The sequence below is a fragment of the Mixophyes fleayi genome, chromosome 8 (genome assembly GCF_038048845.1).
Source record: "Mixophyes fleayi isolate aMixFle1 chromosome 8, aMixFle1.hap1, whole genome shotgun sequence".
Taxonomy (NCBI): Eukaryota; Metazoa; Chordata; class Amphibia; order Anura; family Limnodynastidae; genus Mixophyes; species Mixophyes fleayi.
In genome coordinates, this window is record NC_134409.1 from 25695445 (window position 1) to 25720578 (window position 25134).

General features: G+C 40.2%; 1 protein-coding gene across 2 annotated transcripts in view; it reads right to left on the reverse strand.

Annotated features, from left to right (window-relative positions):
* Positions 1-24486, reverse strand: part of TNR (tenascin R) — a 301348-nt gene extending 276862 nt beyond the window's left edge. The window contains exon 1 of one of the 2 annotated variants that reach the window (XM_075182178.1): positions 24164-24486. The gene's annotated coding sequence lies outside the window, so the exon portion shown is untranslated. The remainder of the gene's footprint in view (positions 1-24163) is intronic. The other variant, XM_075182179.1, reaches the window with a different exon arrangement.
* Between the last annotated feature and the right edge of the window lie 648 nt (positions 24487-25134).

Below are 25134 nucleotides of genomic sequence, written 5' to 3' on the forward strand. Positions count from 1 at the left end.
GTGCGTAAAAGTCACCATAACTGAAGAGTTCCGAACGTTCACTGGCATTAATGTAAGCACAAAAACTGTGCGTCGAGAGCTTAATGGAATGGGTATCCATGGCCGAGCAGCAGCATGCAAGCATCACATCACCAGGACACTGAACTGTGGAACAGTGGAAACGTGTTCTGTGGAGTGACATATCATGCTTCTCTGTCTGGCAGTCAGATGGGTGAGTCTGGGTTAGGCGGATGCTGGGAGAACATTACCTGCATGATTGCATTATGTCAACTGTGAAGTTTGGTGAAGGAGGGATTATGGTAGGGGCTGCTTTTCAGGGTTTGGGCTAGGCTCCTTATCTCCAGTGAAGGGCAATCCTAATGCTTCAGCATACCAAGTTATTTTGTACAATGTTATGCTTTCAACTTTGTGGCAAAAGTTTGGGGAAGGCCCTTTTCTATTCCAACTTGACTGTGCCCCAGTGCATAAAGCAAGGACTACAAAGACATGGTTTTATGAGTTTGATGTGAAAAGAACTTGACTGGCCCGCACAGAGCCCTGACCTATTCCCCATCAAACACCTTTGGGAGGAACTGGAAGAGAGATTGTGAGCCAGACCTTCTCATCCAACATCAGTGCCTGACCTCATAAATGCTCTACAGAATGAATTTGCACAAATTCCAACAGAAACACTTCAATATCTTGTGGAAAGCCTTCCAAGAAGAGTGGAAGCTGTTATCGCTGCAAACGGGGGACCAACTCGTTATTAAAGTACATGTATTTGAATATAATGTCATTACAGTCCCTGTTGGTGTAATGGTCAAGTGTCTGAATACTTTTGTCTATATAGTGCATATCTAGTGGCTCTTCCTACTCAGTAACTGCAGCCAATCAGGTGCAGCTTTCAGGGGACACTTCCCATTGTCAATTTTTGAATGTTTACCATCGACTCCTCTATAGCAACTGAGAAGTTCACAAGACGATGGACACTACAAGGTAAGAGAAAGGGACCCATTAGCCCAAGTCCCAATCCAAAGTTGCAAGTTGCCCCCTCATGTTTTTCAAAAGGGTAAGGGTGCGGAATAATGTATAGAAATAACCCTTTTCCTGCTCAGAAATAGAAGAGACAAATCTACATCTACAAATAAATAACTAAAGCAAAAACCTGTACTAAATACAATGATATAATGTTGCTTTTATATACTTTTGAATCACAAAAGGTAATTTATAGTGATAGATGGGCTTTGTAACCTAGGTAATGCATAATGACTACACATAACATAAGTAATACTAAAGACACATACAAATAAATAAATATGCAGACAGCAACTATACAACAGAGTTTTCCTTTGCATAAAGATCTCATTCCTTTGCCTCCAGTGCCAGAAATCTAAACAGGAAGATTATTTATATGTCTTGAGAGCGCCTAATAAAGATGTAAATCAAGTGTGAAAAAGACTGTGAGTAAAATCCAGAAACCGAGGGACTAGTGGCTTGAATGCATATCCACAGGTATACCTAGACGCTGCATATGCTGCATATAATCTTATAAAACAAGAGTGCTATGAATGTTTGTATCTTCTAATATTCTTATTTCCTATCTTTAGTCCTTAGTGATGTCATCACTATTTGATTCTTAGTGATGTCATAGAGAAATCCATCTCCGTAAACCTACAGCACCTGCAGATCTAATGACTTGCAGGAAGCCCCCAATGACCAGATCGCTGTCCAGTTTGGTCACCCACAGAGGACACATAGCCACAGTGCACCCACGAGTGATCCTAACAAATTCAACAACCACCTCTGCACACAACACCAGCTTTCATGTACAGACTAACACAAAGAGCTACAAACCTATTACGCAGCACCGTTGTGTAGCAGCTTTCCTTTACAAAATGTTTTTTTTTTAAAACAAAACAAAAAAAAAGAAAATGTTAGTATACTAAAGCATAATTGAATAAAATCCACTCTTCCCACACTGTAAGGAATGACGTTCCTCCCCAAGTCAAAATAAAAGGATATTAGATGTCACTATGGCATTCCGTATAAATATGCTTTGATTGAGACCTTGTGCATTTGTGTTGTTACAGGACTCCTCTGGGACTACTAATATAGTTCCATAGAATTCATCCATTCTGATATAGTATATATCCATCCTGAGGCTAATACTGACCTCCAACAGTGCTCTCAGAGAAAGTATGCAGTGATCTATTAGTGACATGATTACCATATACCATCTCTGTGCAGACTGGCAGTGGGATGAGATATTGGGGAAAGAACAGCACAGCGGTAGTAGACTAGGACAATATAGGCCCATACACATGACCTTCGGATAAATGTATCAAGCTGAGAGTTTTCCGGTGGGTTTGAAAAAACAATCAGATTCTAGCTATCATTAATTTAGTGTACTCTACAAAGTGATAGCTAGAATCTGATTGGTTGCTATAGGCAACATCTCCACTTTTCAAACCTCTCAGCTTGATTTAAACCCTGGTGTCTACTCTGCTGACCTGTTTCTGTTTTTTATTGAAATAAACTCTCCTACCCTCACTTGGGCTTCCAAACTTCACTGCTCCTTTCACTCTGTTGTTTGACTTGGACTCACGGTTGGTACGTCACTGACCCCTTCACATGCATTGCATTGGGGAAAAAATATTGCAACACTAAATAAAAAGATTTAAATTAAAACACTCCCATAGATGACAAATAATCATCTAAACCTAAGGTAGGAGACATTCTTGGCATTGACAATAATATTGTCCCCTTAATGTAATGAAAAATAAAATTTGCCCACATAAATTAATTAGAAATTAATTTTGCCCCATAACAAATAATGATTGCACCCATACATTATATGTCAATAGTGCCTCCTCTTAGGTTTTGGCCAAACTGCCGGCGGTTTAGCTGTCTTACATCCGCCACACATCGCTGGGTATTTTACATTGTAGCCTCAAACTGTCCTATAGGTTCAAAACGGCCATCATACACGATTATTAGTAAAAAAAATTGTATCTAGTTTGTATGTTCTTCCAGTGTTTGGTGGATTTCTTCCAGGTGCTCCAATTTCCTCCAACGGTCCAAATGCATAGGTAGGTTAATGGGCTTCATACTAAATGGACTGTGGTCTGTGTTTGTGTAATAGGGAATTTAAATTGTAAGTTCCAATAGGGCAGGAACTTATGTGAATGATTACATATCCTCTGTACAGCGCTATGGAATATCATTGATGCTACATAAATAATAATAAATTACATACGCTGTCTGCAGGTTGATTAGTACAAATGGACAAATGGAGTTCAGAAAGCGCGGTTCACTTCCTGGATGTGAGCCTATGCTGTATGTACAGTGTAGTGTGCTACCCTTCCCTTCTGTAGGACGCTTTCCAGGTCAAGAGAAGACCAACGTATCCAGGCGTGTTCTTTTAAAGGGGTTTCCACCTTCAGAAGTCTGTAGTATATTGGCATCTACATGCTATTTTACTAGTCTTTAACTTTTCCTAAATTATACTTTTCTTTTTTTGCTTTCTTCTGTGCTTTTTGGCCATGTATTGGATACAATTTTACTCAGAGAGCGGCATTGTGTCATAGCAACAAAATAATACAAATCTGTAGCTGACCGTATAAATATATGTGTGTGTGTATATATATATATATACACACACACACACACACACACATTAAAACCACTGACAAGTAAAGTGAATAACTTTGAATATCTCGTTACAATAGCGTGTGTCAGGGGGTGTGATATGTTAGGCAGGAAAGGAACAGTCAGTTCTTGAAGTCGATGTGTTGGAAGCAGGAAAAAATGGGCAAGCGTAAGGATCTGAGCGACTTTGACAAGGGCCAAATTATGATGGCTAGGCGACTGGGTCAGAGCATTTCCAAAACGGCAGACCTTGTGGGGGGTTCCTGGTATGCAGTGGCTAGTACCTACCAAAAGTTGTCCAAGGAAGGACAGCTAGTGAACCCAATGACAGGGTTATGAATGCCCAAGGCTCATTGATGCGCGTGGGGAACGAACGCTATCCCGTCTGGTCAGCTCTCACAGAAGAGCTACTGTAGCACAAATTGCTGAAAAAGTTAATGCTGTCATAGAAAGGTGCCAGGACACACAGTGCATCGCAATTTGAGGCGTATGTGGCTGCGTAGCACAGACAGGTAACAGTGCCCATCCTGACCCCTGTCCACTGTCAAAAGTACCTACAATGGGCACATGAGCAACAGAACTGGACCATGGAGCAATGGAAGAAGGTGGCCAGGTCTAATGAATCACATCTTCTTTTATCTCATGTAGGCTGCCGGATATGTGTGCGTCTTTTACCTGGGGAAAAGATGGCATCAGGATGCACTATGTGGAGAAAGCAATCTGGCGAAGGCAGTGTGATGCTCTGGACAATGTTCTGCTGGGAAACCTTGGATGATGTTACTTTGACAGGTACCACTTACCTAAACATTGCTGCAGACCAAGTACACCCCTTCATGGCAATGCTATTCCCTGATGGCAGTGGCCTCTTTCAGCATGATAATGCGCCCTGCCACACTGCAAAATTTGTTCAGGAATGATTTGAGGAACGTGACAAAGAGATCGAGGTATTGACTTCCCCTCCAAATTCCCCAGATCTCAATCTGATCGAGCATCTGTGTGGTGTGCTGGATAAACAAGTCCGAGCCATGGAGGCCTCACCTCACAACTTATAGGACTTAAAACTAGAATATCCCAGTAGTCATAATTTTGTTATTGAAGAATTCACAATGTAAAGTATCTCCATTCTAGCAAGTTTTGCAAGATCTGTTATAAGCATAACCCTTGAGTTTGGAAGAAAATTGCAACTGTTTGCTGTTAGTCTTCATGCTCCCCTCATTTAAACAAAAAGTAATTTTGAAATCTGTGTTATTAGAACACTGGTCCTGGGTTCCAGCCACTAGAGTGTCCTGGGATGTCTTGTCCTCCACCTACATGGGCTAACATGAGGTATTGGGCCTTCCTACAATAACTATGCTTAAAAACTGCTGGGAATACCTTGATAGAAAGTGGTGGTCTGAAAAGTAGAGGAAAGGATCCATGATATTAGTATTTTTTTCACATAGCGTTCTTTAAATGACCCCTCACAATATATTTATTGCTTTAAAAGAAAAAAAGGAAGAATGAGTTGAGGGAATGGATTACACAGAAAAAAATTAAACAATTAGTGGTACAATGTTGTTAAGCTGGATACTGCTGACAATGTATTGCCTGGTTTCTAATCTTATGAACAGGAAGTTTAAGTCCTGGAAAATTTGTATAACATATTAGCATCTTTATTTCTCAATTAGATATGTTTAATAGAAAAGTGACTGTTTTCAATGTACATAATATACCTTTCAGTTTAGACTACTGAAGCAGCTGTGCTTTGGGAGAGATAAAGACATTTATATTGAGCAGAAGAAACAGTACAGGAATAGTGTAATAGATGGTGCCATATTGTGAATGTCAGAGACATTAGGATATATAACCTTTACGGTGAGAGAGAGAGGAACAGTATGGAAACAAGACAAACGGGTGGATAGACACCAAAGCATGAATGGAAACTGAGCATCAGAAATTCAAGAAACGAAAGCAGAGAAATGGAGTGGATCCTAGCAAAAAAAAAAGAAATAAAAGGTATATGATTAAAAGGATGAGAACGTATGAAGGGTTATAAATAATTTTAACAATACACCGTGCCCATCCACCCTCCTTTCTCTCGGTTCGCAGCCTGCTTTCACCTATACAGTATATTTCACACACTCTGTGTTAAAATCGTGAAGATATCAACCTCCCACTGCTTCGGTCAGAGAAATTCACACGGATTCGTCTGCTGGCTGATTACTGCGCCAGATCCCCCCAGGTGCAGTCTCATTGACTGTCCTAATGACAAGCAGAATACTGGAGTGTTTCTCTAAGCCTTGATTCCTCTATGGATTTTCTTGCCACTTGTCTCCCTCAGTCCCTTTTCTCACTCCTTTCTTCTTTACTCCATACTCTTATAGAAAAACAGCATATATTTCTATACAGCTCTGTGTGTGGGCGTAACAGGGCTGCACAGCCTGGGTGTTAGGAGAGGCTATTGCTGCTGCGTTTTTAGACATCAGGGTTGTTTACTCGGTGACAGCTGCTGCAGAACCCACTTTTTGCTTAAAATAATGTTTCTGGATGGAGGTGGGAGGGTTAGAGTTGTGTCTGGCTCAGATTCTGAGATGTTTCATAGTAGGAGAGGAATTTGAACACCTAGTCAGGGGCATGTACTATAAATCTACTATTTTTACAAAGTTACCAATATATTTACAAAACGAAAGCCCCTCCACTTGTGTCTATTTGTGCATGAATATGCCCAACTTTATGCAACATGAATGTAGTTTACCTGTCAAAAACGACAACATCTGCAGGGGTGTCAAATGCGTTATGTTCTGATGGGAGGAGCTGGATGGATTAGGGGTGTTCCTTAGTAAATGCAGGCTTGATGTGCTTGTGCGTCTCATCCTACAAACCCATACTAAAAAGAGTTGTTGTTTTGTTTTTGGTTGTTTTGCAAAGCAAGATATTTAAATGAGATCCAAGCGGTGAAAAGGTTGCATTTACAACGTGATTACTACCTGATTTGTGGGTGGCGTCCCCTCACTAGCAAATGAGGCTAAGCCGAGTTCTATTTTATGGGAAAATGTGAAAAGTTTAAATTTATTAAGAGGGTCGGCCCTAAAGTGTTTGGAGGCTGGACGTTGAAGTGATGTCTTATGCTTTCCGACATTGCATTTACAGCTGGTCTCACAATCCTGTGAAAAGTCAAGCAGAGATTTTTCCCAGGGGCTGCTCCAAAGACCTAACTGTGATTATGGGGCACATTTATCAATATTCACATAAAGTGAAAAGTAGTTTTCAATCCTTATCGCAATGATAAGGATTGAACTATTTCTCACATTTATGTACAGCCCTGCACAGAAACAGCAGTTCCGAAAAACTGCTGTTTCAGTGATAAAAAAAATCATACTTACCCCCCTCTTCGGAAGCGCTGTCTCCGGGTCTTCTCTTCACTCTTCAATTGCGCATGTCTAGTTCCAAGAACTAGACATGCGCACACAGATCCCCTCTCTGTCGTTGCAGAGAGAGCGCGCTGAGTGACAGGGAGGGATCATGTGATCCCTCCACACATGCGCTGTCCAGCTCTGCTCTTCGGAGCAGAGCTGACAGCATTAGATTTCTTCAATTCCGATGATGTACGCCAGCGGCGTACATTAACATGACAAGTTCCCGAAAAAAATGTTTTTTCGGGACTCGTTAGATTGCGGCCAGGAGCAGTCACCATTCTGTTGAATGGTGACTGCTCCCAAAAACGATCTGAAGTGAAAAGCAGTCATTTTCATCAGTCATCAGTGCGATGGGACTTTAATAAATTTGCGTTGGGCACTTTCTGGACCAAATTACACAGTAAGTGCACGATAGTGCAATACCGTTTTTTCTTAAATATGCCCCTATGTCGCTTGTCATGTCCAAAGCTGAACGTTAGGGGCATCTGCACAAAATACAATGCGCTGCAAGCCTGCAGATGATTCTGGTCCATTAATGACCTACTTTTTCTTTTCTCCTAAAGCCACAACATCATTATGTGACCCTGCCTAGCTGTGTAATAATGTGCTTGTAGGTGGATTTCATATTGCCTGATCCTGCCAATCATTTCGATGTCACCCTTATAGACTACTTTATTTCCAGGAGTTTAGGAAGGTCAGTTATATAAAACCTACCTGTCAAATGGCAGCAGCTCATTTCTGATGTTTAAATAGGCAATATTTCATGTGTCACTTGTCATTACAGTAAATTATAGTACCCCGCATAATGATTTTAATTAACCAAAATTGTTTTTGAGTGCAGTTGGCCTTTAAGGTAGCAGTAAACGGTCATGTAGCAGAATAATTTGTTGGGCATATTTACGACCCTTTATGTCTAGAATACTAGATTTGCAGTATGATGTATGTTTGATCTAGATAGGCCCACAGACTGTATAATGTCAATAAAGTTTAGTGATGCTGGTAGGAAACTGTTGGATATTGTGTGAATTTGATACGGTTTGATTGTTTCCACCTAGGCATACATTAGCATTTATAAAAGAGACACATAAACTTGCAACCATTGCACATGCAAATTTAAAAAGGTTATATAAAATTATGAAAACATTTGTTAAAGTACCGTTCTGCCTGTGCAGCAGAAAGTGATGAGTTCACTCTAATCTAAATATTCAATTCATGGAATTCTCTTGTATTAAGCATGGGGTTACAAAAAGTTGCAGAGAGATATGGAAACATTTCAGGGCACAAGACTAAGTGCAGAGTACGCTGCTACGTCTCCTCAGTCTTGTGTATACTGTACATCAACAACATGCATACATTTGCCTGCTCATCTCTAACACAGGGCCAGTAATCACCAACTACCCAGAGCCGGGAACTAGCACAGTGCCTGTAATCACCAACTACCAGAGCCGAAAACTAGCACAGGGCCAGTAATCACCAACTACCAGAGCCGGGAACTAGCACAGGGCCAGTAATCACCATCTACCAGAGCCAGGAACTAGCACAGGTCCAGTAATTATCAAGTACCCAGAGCCGGGAACTAGCACAGTGCCTGTAATCACCAACTACCCAGAGCCGGGAACTAGCACAGTGCCTGTAATCACCAACTACCCAGAGCCTGGGAACTAGCACAGTGCCTGTTATCACCAACCACCAGAGCCGGGAACTAGCAGAGGGCCTGTAATCACCAACTACCCAGAGCCAGGAACTAGCACCGGTCCAGTAATTACCAAGTACCCAGAGCCGGGAACTAGCACAGGTCCAGTAATTACCAAGTACCCAGAGCCGGGAACTAGCACAGGGTCAGTAATCACCAACTACACAGAGGTGGGAACTAGCACAATGCCTGTAATCACCATCTACCAGAGCCAAGAACTAGCACAGGGCCAGTAATTACCAACTACCAGAGCCGGGAACTAGCACAGTGCCTGTAATCACCAACCACCAGAGCCGGGAACTAGCACAGGGCCTGTAATCACCAACTACCCAGAGCAGGAAACTAGCACAGTGCCTGTAATCACCAACTACCCAGAGCCAGGAACTAGCACAGTGACTGTAATCACCAACTACCAGAGCCGGGAACAAGCACAGGGCCAGTAATCACCAACTACCCAGAGCCATGAACTAGCACAGGTCCAGTAATCACCAACTACCCTGAGCCGGGAACTAGCACAGGGTCAGTAATCACCAACTACCCAGAGGTGGGAACTAGCACAGTGCCTGTAATCACCATCTACCAGAGCCAGGAACTAGCACAGGGCCAGTAATTACCAACTACCAGAGCCGGGAACTAGCACAGTGCCTGTAATCACCAACCACCAGAGCCGGGAACTAGCACAGTGCCTGTAATCACCAACTACCCAGAGCCAGGAACTAGCACAGTGACTGTAATCACCAACTACCAGAGCCGGGAACAAGCACAGGGCCAGTAATCACCAACTACCCAGAGCCATGAACTAGCACAGGTCCAGTAATCAGCAACTACCCTGAGCCGGGAACTAGCACGGGGCCAGTAATCACCAACTACCCTGAGTTGGGAACTAGCACAGGGCCAGTAATCACCAACTACCCAGAGCCAGGATATAGCGCTGCGGTTGTATCCATTAACAGTTACAATTGTTACACTGTTACCTTGTGTACCCCATATCTCTTAGATTGTTAGGGCCTTCTTTAGCTTATATTTTCTGTCATTGTTTCTCATTTGTCATCTTTATCCCATCAATGTAGAGCACTGCACAATATTTTGGTGCTGTACAAATACAACGGATTAATAATAACTGGTAAAAATTACCCACTGTGCGTGCCCGAAAGGCTGTACCGTTCTGCACACATAAGATGTTCAGTCACTCCCCTTTCCATTCATATTACTATATGAGGACACATCACCATGTTAGCTTTGTGAGGTTGTACACTGCCATTTCCTTAGCAAACACAAAGCTAACCAATAGATTAGAATATATTACAGTTTACAGTGTTCTATAGTGAACATTGCAGTTTTTCCTCTTTTTTTGTGGTCATTTCCACGCTGCGTGTTTCCTAGTGATCTTCCAACTCCTAACATACAGTATTTTACTGAACCCCAAGTATAAGCGGGACCCCAAGTGTCTGCACACTATTGTTCTAGGACTCCAAGTCTTAGTGTGCCATCGCTCTGGGGCCCGCAAGTGTAAGTGGGGCCCCAAGGGTCAATATGCCATGTTACGTAGCCCCAACAATAATGGGGCACCACAAATGTTAGTGTGCCACTGGGTTCCCAAGTTGAAAGTCTTAGTGTGTCATTGTCCGGGCATAGGCAGTTCTCAATATAACATACTGCATAACTAACAATCAGGGGACCTCAAAAACAGCTCCTGGGTCTCCACTTGGTTGTGCACCTCTAGTCTAGAGAGATCAATTCAGCCATCTGTGAACCCTGCTCATTTTTTGTGAGCAGCATGTTGACTGAATGTTTTTGTTACTCCCTTAATTTCATTGTGGCCATTTGCATAGTGGAACCTCAATATCATCATTTTCTGGGTTGCCGACATACAGGCATATCTCAAATATTACTTTTACTTTCACACCTCTGTCCCACAGGTGCACAGTGCTGTGTATACTGCATAATTCCCACACTCTTAGGGGTATATTTACTAAACTGCGGGTTTAAGAAAGTGGAGATGTTGCCTATAGCAACCAATCAGATTCTAGCTGTCATTAAGTAGAATGTACTAAATAAATGACATACTAGAATCTTATTGGTTGCTATAGGCAACATCTCCACTTTCTTAAACCTGCAGTTTAGTAAATCTAGCCCTTAATCTCTTTATATCACCATTCTTACATCAGATCTATTGAATGCAGCTTTCTGCAGTCATTGCTCTCTCTGTATTAACAATTACACCTACACTCTTACTTTATTTTAAAATTATTATTTTTGCTGACCTTCCCACATCTATTTGTTTCAGGTTCCCCTTATTCAGCAGTCACCTGTGCTCCTTTCCCAGAGCTGGTTACTCTGAATGTTTCATAAGGAAATTATGGATTAGGGATTTTGATTGTGAAATATTCTTTGCAAACAGCTTAACTACTATATTACACACATGACTAACTTTCCTGATGGACCATTTAAAGGTATTTAAGTGCATCTTTTACAAAGTTCCATTGGGGAAATTAACTTCCCTTGGACCCTACTTGGCCATTTTTGCTAAATTATTGGAACATTTGTGCGAAAGGTATTGAGACTGTTACTGCATTTAGTAAGTGCATTGCTGTACGGCTTCAGCTTTTTATACAGTTCTTCTGAAAATGTTTCCTAACACAAAAGAATAATGCTCAATTTTTCGTGGCTGCGTATTTAATGGGTAGTTATTACTAAAATGCATAATGTTCCTCTGGGCACAAGCAATTTTTACATGCACTCATCATAATTATTGTTATTCAAAAAACTATTATATGTTTGTAGAACTCAGCTTGCGAGTTAAAAAACTTCCGTATCTGAGAGGTGTTTTGCTCAAAGGTTAAGAGTTGGTAAAGTCAAACATATATTATTTACCCTCACTATAATTAAGATGCCAATTAACAACATTCCTCTGGCAATACCTTGTTTTCAGTGGAAAATATTTCTATCAAAGGCTATCGAGGGCATGGCCTAGCTGGGTGTAATTTGAGACTGTGGCAGATCCCCAGTAAGTTATATTTGATAGCACTTTATGACCTCAAATGAACATACCTCTCAACCCTTTAAAAAATAAAATCTTGACAAACTAAAATCCTTCTCCACAATCTGCAGGAACCACAGCTCCCGATTCACCCTATCACGTGACGTGACACCCAGTCAATAGGCCACACCCCTTACAAGGTCTAAGAAACAGTACAGTCTCGCCAAAATTAGGACTATTGGAGCATGTATGGTTTATTGATAGTGCAGTGTTCTCTGGCTACATCTCTGGCTTTTTAATCATTCTCCCTTCATGTTACAAATAGCCATATGGCAGACAAACAGCTATTTGGTCTTGGTTATATTTCAGTCCTCATGTGACTGCTTCTATGCAGTTCCTAGAAATGTATAGATAAAGCGACTATTTGTACAGTTCTATTAAAGGCATTTCTGTTTACAGCATCTATGCCTCTGTACCATGGGCTGGCTGGGGTGGGGACTGAGGGGGGCAGAAAGGCCTCTGGCTCAATGGCCTGTCCCATGATGGGCTACCTTTGGCTGAGTCACTGGGCTACCTGTATTTTTTTGGTCTTTAAAATGTTCCTAATCGACTGCTGAGCCAAGTCTCGTCCTTCGGGCTAAAATTTGACAGCCAGACCCTGCTCTGTACTCTGAATTTGTAATGCTACTGCCTTCACAGGTAGACAAACATTATATGCACACAGGTAGCTCACTCAAATATTGTCTACTGTAATATAGAAAGCAGCTATATATCTAAAGGTGGTCCAAACCTTCAAGGTACAACAATTCCAAGATAAATCAGCTCGATCTGGCAAAATTCAGTTTGAACACGGATATCTTTGGTTGCAGTGCTGGTACATTTCAAACTACACGTTAATGCAACATACAAACTGTGTGCATGTAGATTTAACATATCGGACATGTGGTAACCTCCTGTTAGACATCCCTAATTCTATGAAAAGAAGTCCACCTCCATTACAGCACCTATAGCAAATGATTAGCGCTAGATCATTTTAACTTGGAATTGTTGTGTTCACAGATAGAAGAATTAATAGAAGGATTATCCTATAGTTTGTAAACTTGTAACCAGGGCCCTCTAAATACTTTGTCTGTTAATATGCAGTCTTGTTTTATTACTGTTTGTTCCCAGCCCTGCAGATTATGGTGGGTGCTATATAAATAAATGTCAATATTAATAATAATTATGATTATTGTGCCACAAATGTAATGTGTATGTATTGCATGTGTGCAAACTGGTATGAGGGTTTTTGGTACCTTGGTATAAATGTCAATGGGAAAAAATATCTTTATACATTTTTACATAGAGACGTAATGGAGAAAACCATATCACCTCCCCCTTCCCTGTAACGGAGGAGCCAGTTTCAAGTTTGGGCCTCACTAGCAAGCTCCTTCCACAGATCATTATGTAGCCCATTGGCTGACATTATCCTTCTCTTATGTACCTAACTGTAATGCACAAACAGATGAATCGATAACTGGAGCGTTGTGAGTTCAGCTACAAGGTCAGGACAGTCTGTCTGCCTAAAGCCTTGACTGACGATTGTCCAACCTCAAGCTGCTATGGGCGGTCATATAGTTTTTAATCAGTAGTGGGACAACCTCTTGGAGGGTAGGTGTAGTGCCTGGACTTCCTGCTTAGGCTGGGAACACACTACAGGTTTTTCAGCCAATTATCGAGTCAAATACGCGATAAAGGACAGTTTGGTCGGATATCGCATTAGTGTGTACACTCGCACGATGAACGAGAGTGGTTCCAAAGCACAGACCATCGCTTCATTAGATTGTTCAGCAGAACTATAAATCTCAGTCAGCTATGGAATGATGTCCTTCCAATCCTGCAGTGTGTATGCACTGATGATCAGGATCTCCATAGAGTCATGATCTTTTCAGCCGATGGTTATGACACAGCACAGATCTGAGGGTCAGTCTTTTAAACTATGTATATGCATGAATCGGCATGCTGATCGGGGCTTCTTTTTTTTTCCCCTGGTCGTTAGTACAGTCGGTGTAGATAACACATTGGTTGCACATTTCTGCAGTGTGTACCCAGCCTTACAGTAGTACAAACCCTTAGGTTAAAACTAGTCTGGGTGACTTGCCAATAAAATAAATTATGTGTTGTACTCTAAAATGTGTGAATAACATCATTGTCTGTCTCCAGACATAGATTATCTACAAAAAAATCTGCATAGCATAGTAGATGATTATATCAGACCTTCACTCTTTGCTTCCACTCCTTCCTGTTCATATTGTCACTGTTTAAATCAAATCTTCTAGTCTTCCATTGACAAAGAATAATCACCTCTACCTTTCAACCACTAGTTGACCACCATTCTATTTCAATATGTTGACCTGCGGACACCCAAGCACAATCATCTAGGTCATTTTTAAATATATTATTTTTTAATTCACTTATAACAACTTGTACTCCTCATGACTCCAACACCAGTGTAGCTATAATAGAAGAAAAAGCCTTTTTCATGAGTCTCTTGTAACATTATAATGAGACCGTGGTCATGGAAGGAATACTATGAGGTGATCCTGTAGGATTCCAGGGGGTAAATGTATCAAGCTGAGAGTTTTCCGGCAGGTTTGAAAAACCAATCAGATTCTAGCTATCATTTATTTAGTACATTCTGAAAAATGATAGCTAGAATCTGATTGGTTGCTATAGGCAACATCTCCACTTTTCAAACCCACCAAAAAACTCTCAGCTTGATACATTTACCCCCAGGTCTTTTGAGAACTTAGCAATGCTCTCGCTCAGGGTGATTTCACCAAGGTGATTGTCCCTCTCTTATATGTCATTTTGTAAAGATACCAGAAATGTACCTATGCCTCTCTGGCTGGTACAATGCAACCTACATAATGTATGTTCAGCTATATAACACAATTTGATTAATAAAGTGCATTGTCTTATGTTCTCCTAAATTTTAATCCTCTAAATCCCTGTCACACTATTCTCTGTATAAGCCTCCCAATTGTAGGTCTGCACACAGGGATTATGCAAATTACACAATTATGAGATGTCCTCTAATATCAAGATTGTCCAATCCATTTTGTTTAATAAGACTGAAAGATGGCAGATACTATGTTTTAATTGTATACTAAGTAACCATTATTAACAGAACATTCAGCGACAATCCAGCACCTAGCGAATAAGACATTAAGCTTTCAAATCGAGCCATCAAACATCAACAAACACCCAAATACATGTAGACATTAGTCAAGGCTATTATATGAATGAATGTGATTCTTAGCAAAGTATACTTGTCTGTTTGTCAATACAAACATATGTTTCCTGTGTGACGCTGTTTTGCTTATTCATTACAATAACACACTAACTATTACAACATTACCTTGTAAGAAAAAACATTTTGCTATTATAATATATTGTTATCTGAAATGTTATGTTTAGAAACAATTCCTACTGTGTCAAATTTTGTAAATGTTGCCTACACAAGGTGGACACACCCATTATGTAATCCGCTAAACTACATTAGGATGGATAGGGCAGTATTGCCTAACCCAGGGTTTACCAAACCCAGTCCTCAGGGCTCCCTAACAGTGCAGGTTTTCTGGATCACATGTGACATAATTAGGACCATCTGTGGATCTGTTACAATGTGTCAGTCAGTAATGAATACACCTGTGCTCCAGCAAGGAGATATGGAAAACCTGCACTGTTAGGGAGCCCTGAGGACTGGGTTTGGGAAACCCTGGGCTAACCTGTGACACTCCAGGTGTGAAACTACAAGTCCCAGCATTCCCTTCCAGCAATAAGCTGCTATATATTTGCAAAGCATGCTGGGACTTGTAGTTCTACAACACCTGGAGTGTCCCAGGTTAGCCAACACTGGGATAGGGACTATGCAGTAGGAAAGTCAGTTTTATGAAGCGGGTTATTATTCCAGCCATTCTCTCAAGGTTCTATTTATGATTGCACAAATACTAACATATCTGACACTCACGTTAGAGATATTTCTCCCTTTAAACAGTGCCATACATCGAGGAAACACATTTTTCCATCATAGTGAACTGGCGGAGGTTGGCACATGTCCTCACATGTTCCTCTTGGCAACACTTCAAAGCTTCCTCCTGTTTGTGAGGGTTATGCTGGACGCTCCAAGTATTCACGCAATTACTGCACCAGCACTAATTGATTGCTGATTAAATTAAATGAGCAGAGGGACTCATTGATCAGCTGATCAATCAGTGATGCACATGCTTGCCAGGGCTTCGTTAATTTCAAACCAAATGCCGCAGGGTTAATGGGAGGGAGGGGCAGCAGCTGCCAGAGCGAAGGATAGAAAATTCAGACCACACAGTTGAGGTCATTAAAATGTGTTAACCTCTATCATTGTATGGGCCTGTCCATAGGGATCTGTGTGTGTCTTATTAAAACCATGCGTGACTAAACTATGTGATCCTATCCTAGGCACCAGGTACAATATATAGTATCGTTAGCTATAAAATATGTGCTGCAATGACTTAAATGGATACATTATATTGTATACTCTGCCATACTGCCCAATATGACCCATTACACACAATACAATATTCTGTTCCTGTTTCGGCCTCTTTTTTTCAGTTGCAGCAACTTAATGCTGCAACGTCCATTAATTACTTCAGTGTGGTTGCAACAATCGGAAAAAATGGGAGCATAAGAGGGTGGTAGCGGGAGAAGAATAGCGTACCCCAGATGAACTGGGACGTGATTGGATGTGCATTAGGCGTCTGTTAGTCTTAGCTGCAGAAGTTCTAAGGTTCTGTGTTTAGCCAACAGAACAGCATACAGTAAATGTTTGCCAAATTCCCCGTTCATGTTCTTCATTTTGTTCTATTGCATTTCTGTTTATACTGCGGAGATATGCAACCTGTAAACTGTAGATGGCACAGCACGATGAGAGTTATACTATGCTTACTATCCTCAAAAGAGGTATAAATGAGCAAAAAATGGAGCAAAGGACTATTGTGTAATTATTTAACTTATAAAGGACCAGTGTTAAACAAAACAATACTTTTTTTTTGTATAATCAAATTTAAAATGATCTTCTGTGCATTTTTGTAAACTGTTGCTGAGCTGTCAACCCTGTGTGATCACTTTGGAAATCACCCCTGGGGGCATATTTACTAAACTGCGGGTTTGAAAAAGTGGAGATGTTGGCTATAGCAACCAATCAGATTCTAGCTGTCTTTTTGTAGAATGTACTAGATAAATGACAGCTAGAATCTGATTGGTTGCTATAGGCAACATATCCACTTTTTTCAAACCCACAGTTTAGTAAATATACCCCCTGGTATTTATGATCACTATAATGAGATAGAAGTCCGTGTATATACAAGAACATTTGAAACAGGATCCTGCTGCTAAATGCTAAGTTCAGTTCTTTTGTTCCACGATCCTGAAAATACTAGTGTACTTTCCCCAAGTACATTTCTCCAGTTTAATTCTTTATGATCCATGGTGGGAAAGTTACAATCAGCATTTGAATGTCAATAAGTGTTGCCCCTCAACTCATGGGTGCAAAACACTTACATCAGAACGATCCTCATGGATCCCTGACATAGTAATTATTATTATTATTATTATTATTATTAATTTTTATTTATAGGGCGCCACAAAGTATTCGTAGCGCCGTACAAGGACAAACAATGGCACAGTACAAGGTGAAACAGCACAGTACAAGTAACAGTAAGCACTATAACTCTGGGGGCTCAGGCACAGCATGAAAGGGAGGGAGGGGAAAAGTGAGTATAGGCAGGTAACTATGGCCCAAGAAGGTGGGCACGGATGACAGGTTGAGAGTCACTGAGGGCAGCGGAGAGAAGCGAGAGGAGACAGAGGGCAGAGGGACTGAGAGGAGGTGAGCTGAGTAGCTGGAGAGCGCAGTTAAAAGTGATGGAAACAGAAGGTAGGAGAGCCCTGCTCAAAGGAGCGAACAATCTAAAGGGAGGGGAAGACAGACAGACACATGGATGAGACGGAGAGACGGGAGAAACGGAGACGGAGTCGAGGAAGGGGGAGAAGGGAAGAAGGGATGAGAAAGAGAGGTAGCCGACCGGTGGGAGTTTAGGCATGAGACTGGAAGGCTTTAAGGAAATTATGACGTTTTATCTCTTTGTATAGAAGGTTCATTCAGGTGATTGTATTTACAGCATGTGTGATCAGTTGCAAGCCTTAGGAACACAGACGGATCATATCCATGATGACATCTAACATTGATAGGGACGATTGATCCCTATCTTCTATTTTTGCCAAAACTTGTCATACCTGCACAAATGTGTTACTTGATTCACTGATTAGATAAAATCGTATTGAACAGGGTTCAGTGATCCCTATTCATACTGAATTTCCTGGTGTGTATGACCAGTTTGTATTCCCCTTAGATCTGTAAATACTTTTGCCTTAAAAAGTCTTAGGGCTAGATTTACTAAGCTGCGGGTTTGAAAAAGTGGGGATGTTGCCTATAGCAACCAATCAGATTCTAGCTTTCATTTTTTAGAAGGTACTAAATAAATGAAAGCTAGAATCTGATTGGTTGCTATAGGCAACACCCCCACTTTTTCAAACCCGCAGCTTAGTAAATCTAGCCCCTAATCACAGATCTGATCTAACTTACTTTCACAGGTCACTATCAGTGCAAATAACTCCATCGTTACTTAGTTGCCATTCACCAATATATATTTCAAGTCATTTTACATATTGACTTCTCAACATCACAAGAGGGGTTTGCAGCTGCGCAAATATAACATTTCTAAATCTTTGTCATGTCATTTAGTGATGAATTCCTCTTTAAGTCCACAAAAAAACACTGAAAATGACTGTGGAATAGTCCAATCATTATCAGAGGCACGCTTGTCTAAATCACTGAGCATTTGTTTAAAATCCGTGCAGATGGGTTCCAAAAATATCAAAGGAACCGTAGTACTGCAAATGTTCAGGGCAATCTTTACATGAAAACAGTGCCATTTGTACAGTAAGTCTAAAGGCTCATTGCATTAGGTTACACGAGCTGTATGTGCAGTAAGCACTTAATATGGATCTTGAACAATGCCGTAGGGATGATGGACCCCAAAGGTGAAACTGGGTAATATACATTGACTTCCCACTAACAACCAAGCGGTGTTGGCCATTGCAGTTATGCTATAACCCATTCAACCAATCAGACATTTTATCCACCTAACTTGACCTAGACTGATCTAAGCTGAATTCTGATTGGTTGTTATAGGTTACAGCACATGTTCAATGTTAAATCCTCCATTTTGTCTGTCATGTTTTGCTCTGGACTAACATTTAAGTGCAGAGTACTCTGTGGAAGATCACAGTAGAGGTAAATTTGGGGTATTACACTGGGTCCAGAGCTGTAAGGGGATCCTGACCTTCCATATTTAACCTCAGTGCTACAATGACTTAGACAAAAGATAAATTGAGCTTGGGTTGAGGGACTCACTGTGTATTCCTATGAACTTGATTATGTATTCTAGCTGTTCACTGCATGTGTAATATACTGGGGCATGTGGTTTGCTGCATATATTACAGATGGGCGCGCTGTTCTTTCTAATGAAAATGTAAACATCAAACTATTCCATAAGGAAAATTATCATATTGCTGCTTTAAAATGGACGGGCACAAACAACATGTGATGTGGGGGACTGGTGACCTGAACTTTGCCTAAAACACATGGTAGATTTAAGCCACCACTGAGAGGGTTTATGGGTAAAGTACTTTTTTTTGTGTTGTGTCCCCCAGGCTGCATTAACATCTATGAAAGATCCTAAGTGAAAGTTTTAAGAATTCGCCGGTAGCCTGCTAAACATGGATCTGCAATATTGATTTAGCGCAGTCTCCCCAGCAGTGAATACGCTGCCAACCAGCCACTGACCTCACTAATGGGCCAGAGACCTCCATGCAATTTCTTAATCAATTATGTTCAAGAAAGGAAATATTCATCAATCTCGGTTGCATTGTCGCTGCTCCATTACCCCATTCACACACACAAAACTGTTTTATAAATACCTTTCTAACATGACTGATCCGCACAGCATCACCCCCATCACGGGGGTACAGTTTCCAGCTCTCTGAATGCTATGAATCTAGCTAGTGAGCTTGGCAGAGTATATCTAAACCAACATTTTCCCTGCCAGAGACCTGCAGAAAATTGTTGTACATCTGTTCTTATACTGAACAATCACACACACACACACACACACGCAAATCTATTTTTGTTTATTGCTTTTGAAGGCAAGAAAGAATAACCCACATTCCTAAGCACTGGGACATTCCCTCCTCCGACTCACATCCTATCAAAGAAAAGCTGCATATGAAACGCCAAATCTACCGGGGACTTGGTTCCAGCTCGCAGCATAATATTTATTCCAAATTTAAGAGCCCGTAGTTAACACAAAAATAAATCTGCAAAGGCAAGAAAAGGAAGCTTGTAACGATATTATTTTATGCTCTTAATCTACTCTAAAATTAATGAACTGTGGACAAAAGGTAGGAAATATAGCAAGGCAGGTCGGAGAGTAATTTCTAGACAATGCTCCATCGTTTCTCCAAATAAATGATTAATTATTGCAGAATGTAAAAACAGCCTTTTTCTATGGTTCAGAGGGGTGGTAGAAAGAAAAGGTGATAAATTACATCTTACAGAGATAAAAGTCAGAATACAAACAACTTTTCCTCCCATACAAATGCAAAAAGCTAAAGATTGCAATTAGAAAATAGTATGTTTTAGTGCTTTTTTTAAGGGAGTTACAGCAGCTCTGTATATTGAACAACTACAGTGCAAAATACATTCTAGAGCATTTCCCATTTATCTAGTTTCACAAATGTTGACTATTTGAAGATACTAATTAGATTTGCCTTACCTTGGTGTTCATTATGAACATTGTCTAAGCAGCCATTTTGCTCCACTGAAAATCTCTATTGGGGTCTGTAGATATATATATATATATATATATATATATATATATATATATATATATATATATAGTGGTGGAAGTGGGCTGGTATACAGTGGTATGTCACTACTCCACTTCTCCTACTGCCTTCATTGTAAAGCTATCGACAGAGTTTTAACTTAAAATTTTAGGGTCTGGGGCGAGAAGGAAAACTGCCACCCCCCCCCATAGCCCTAAATTTTCACCAAATGAACCTAAAATATTCATAAACTGCACCCCCATTCTGCGTTGCGCCCTGGGCGGTCGCCTCTATCACACAGCCTTAGTTACGGCCCTACTATCAAATTTCATTTCATCTTTGCTACTTCTATATTTTCGTACCACCACTTCCTTTTCATTCACTGTGTGTGTGTGTGTATATATATATATATATATATATATATATATATATAAAATTCAATATTTTACATATTAGGGCCGGTGTTTCCGCCCTATAATAGGGTTTTTGTCAAGACAACCTTTGCATAGAACAACAAGTAGACAAGTATGAATGTATATAAGTAATCATAAACACACACATTAATTAACTGACTTTATTTGAAAAAAAGATTGTTCTTCATCTGGTTTATATGTTTAATATGGTTGGTTTATTATGTTTTATCCAGGGATAAAACTGATGGCTATTATCACATGTCCATAAATAAAGGTTACTCTGTGTTCCTCAGGGTAGTTACTACAGTGACATTTTGGATGGGCTTGGACTAATAGTAACATTTCTAACAGTATAGATAGTAGCTTAGATCAGTCTTTCCCAAATCCAGTACTCAGGGAGCACTAACAGTGCACGCTTCCATATCTCCTTGTTGGTGCATTGACACCAACCCACAGACGGTAGTAATTATTTCATTGGTGGAAACATGCCCAGTTAGGGCTCCCCAAGGACTGGATTTTAGAAACACTGATCTAACCTGTATAAGATGTTTTACAAGAGCTTATGGAATCTTGAAACCAGATCACAATCACAAGAGCCATGTTTTCCATGGTGAGATTTAACAAAGTGGAATACAACTACTGATAAGGACCTGAGTCATTAAGGACAGCAAAGCAAAAGAAAAGGAGTAACTTTGCACCTGGGCAAAACCATGTTGCATTGGAGGGGGCAATACATTTAAAATGTGGAGACAGATTTACAGCTGGGGCAGGGCATGTCCTAGATCAACTTTAAATTTCAGTGTAAAAATAAAGCTATCAAGTATTTGTGTGCTACATGAAAAAGCAGCCAGTATTTAACTTGTATGCAAAATAATAAACTAATCTGCACCCCTTGCATTGTAACATGGTTCATCCAGGATCAAATTTACTCTTTTTTTTTTTGCTCTTCTTAATGACTCAGGCCACTAGTGTCTATAGTTCTTCTGGGGCAATATCAGTTAAGCAACTTTAAAGTCCTTTTAATTTTTATTGCCAAATATTTGTCAGAATTGGTCACCCATGGATACTTGTGTTGCTGAGTTATTATACCTGCCATTCTCTTGCCTCCAAACATAGTAAATCTGTTGGAACACTACGCTGTTATTCCAAGTATGAAAACACTCAGAGAATGAGTTCACGGTTCTAAGTACATTATTTACTGGACAGAAGACTAGGCAAGTCATCCTGGGTGCCTGTATAATGTATCAAATACAGCGACTAATTCAGGCACAAAATACTGGGGTTCAATTACCTCCAAGACCAAAGAGAAGCCTAATCTACCTACAATAGAAGTGGATCTTTATAAACTGGATATTGTAACATTCACAAATATATATGCACATGGATATTGATAGAAGTTAAGATACTTGATGCTGTATATAATCTAAGTAGCTTGGTGAGTGCTACATATTGTGTTATGTAATTAACCATAAGAGGTACTTGTGGCTTCCTGATGTTTTGAAATGTCTTTGACCATAAAAGTGTATACAAATAAAATCCTTCAGTCATGAAACAAGACTTATCTGAAATATTTTCCAAATCCTTGGATAATTTCCTTCTATATTTTGTGATTATCAGTAGTTCCTTTTTCATATAAAAACCACAGGTATATCAGAAATGTTACCACACCATAAACCCAGCCTAATTCGGGTCTAGATATGTTATTTAGTCCACACGATTACCTGAACTGAAAGTTGACTTGCTCATTATTCATATATACCATTATTTATCTGAAGAGCCAAGTCCTTATGAAAGGCATACCAACCATTACCTACAAGGTTGTCATTTAGAAGAAACTAAAGATTAATACTATCTCAATGACAATGTACAGTTATGTTTTATAGAAGATGTATGCACATATAATCTGCCAACACTGTATGGATTTATTAAGCAAAAAGCTATATCAGCAATTCAAAAATACGATAGCTCATAATAATTGCACAGAATAAGCCAAAATAGTAGTGAGTGACCAACTTGAAGTCAGAATTCTAGGAAACTGTAGAAAAAAATAAACACCAGTGCAATCTATAAGGACATTGGTAAATTTACAAGTCCATAGCTGTATCATGCTCTAACTTTACAACTGAGTGTCTGCTACCTGACCTGCATTCTATATGCTCATTCAGAATGTGTTTATTTATGCTGCACCTTTTAACGCTGAAAGGTTGAAGTGAGGAGTGATTAAGTTATTTTATGCTGGTACATGTAGCGTGAAAGGGACCTGTGAATGATTCTCTGTGCTCTAAAAAATATGTTCAGCCACTGTATAAAGATAGTAAACCAACTCCGTATAAAATATATAATATGGAAACAGACACACTGTGAAGTGCAGGTTTTTTTTTTTTATCTCCCTCTCTATCAGAATAGCATTTTGTACAAAATTGGATCAATATTAAACACTCCTTCAACTGCTGCTGCAAGCTATCTCTATATTAAACGCGTTGTTTTTCTTCTCTCCTCACAGATGATTAGCTCATAGAAACTTAAGAACTGAGTGACTCACTGTATTAATGTTTGAAGTTACAGAAGGACAAACAGTTTGAGGCATAATTACTAAACTTCCACAAATGCTGTATGGATTATTTTTTTTAGGGGGGAGGAAGAGACAAACAATTAAAAACAATATGATGTAGTATATGATACATTTGTATTAATATGAGCTATAGAGGTTAACTCTTGCATTGCCGAGCAACTTGAGATGAGCTTTCAAGATGTTATATTATAGCTCAATAAGGTATGCAATAAGCTGCTGTAAGTGTTACTATCAGGTAATAGGAAATATGTTCTCCAAGCCACAACATTGCAGCATCGCCAATTGTTCCACTTCCTCGTTATTCGTTGCAAGTCTAAAATGCATCACATTGGTACTTAAAACAGCCTATGTTAATATTAGCCGTGATTGCATGATGATGTACAATAACCCTGTATGTGGAGATATGGTTATGTGGGAAGAATTGGGCAGTTTTCAAGAGCGCTTCCTGCGCACTGTCCAAGGTGCTGAAAGGCAATGCGCTCAGCAAGCAGAATGAGAAGTACTGGAGAAACTCACCCGGCTGGGAAGGCTGGTCTGGGATGGGTAGACCACTGATTCAGGTTTCGGGTGGAGAAATGTTGGCTTGATCAGCAGCTTCAACACAATCCAGCAGAAATAGGATTTCACAGTCGGACTGTGACAGTCCCTCTCTCTCTGCTGGGGACAGCCAAGATCCCTGAGTGTGTGACAGGTTATTTGTTGCAGGTTTTCTCGGATCAGACTGCCTTTAGTACACTGTGCACCCGAAGCTGGTCCTGCTGGGGTTTATTAGAGTGCAAAAACACAGCGCTGTCATATTCCCTCTCCCTCTCAGCCCATCACATTGTGTTCAGTCTACCATGGCCCCCTAGTGGACAGAGCGAGAGGAGAACACGAGAGGTGGTTGCAGCTGGCAGGATTAAATAATTGACCCCCATAGAAGACATCTTTTGACAGCGTTTCTCAATAGTAGGTGGTTGCAAGAATCTAACATATGCAAATCCTCCACCTACAGCTGTAAATAATAATTACATATTTCAAGCCTGTGCCTTATTTTGCTTGTCAACCGCTGTGATGCTACATAAGAACACATAATAAGTCTGTTCACATTGAATATTCATTTCCTAATCACCTAGGCATTTACTTCAATGTCTTAACTGTCTAGCAATGATAAATTTTAGAAGAAATTGATACATTCATACTTGCCTATGTATGAGGACAGTGCAGCAAGAGAAGAGTTAACATGACTTATGACTCTTAATTGATCAGGTAGAAAGTGTTGTGTGCAATACCTAAGACCCATGAACCTGGCTAGCAGATGTGCTATATGCTACTGTATTGCTGTCATTGCAAAAGCAAATGCATTGCTCCATAGGATGATTATGGAAATTCTCAGCCTGGTAAAGACAGAACATGGTTATGTAATGACCCTTTGTGGTATAGGACTATGCCCTGCAGTGGAAGGCGTGTGAAGAGTGGAACAAGGGACATGATGTTCCCAAGAATGT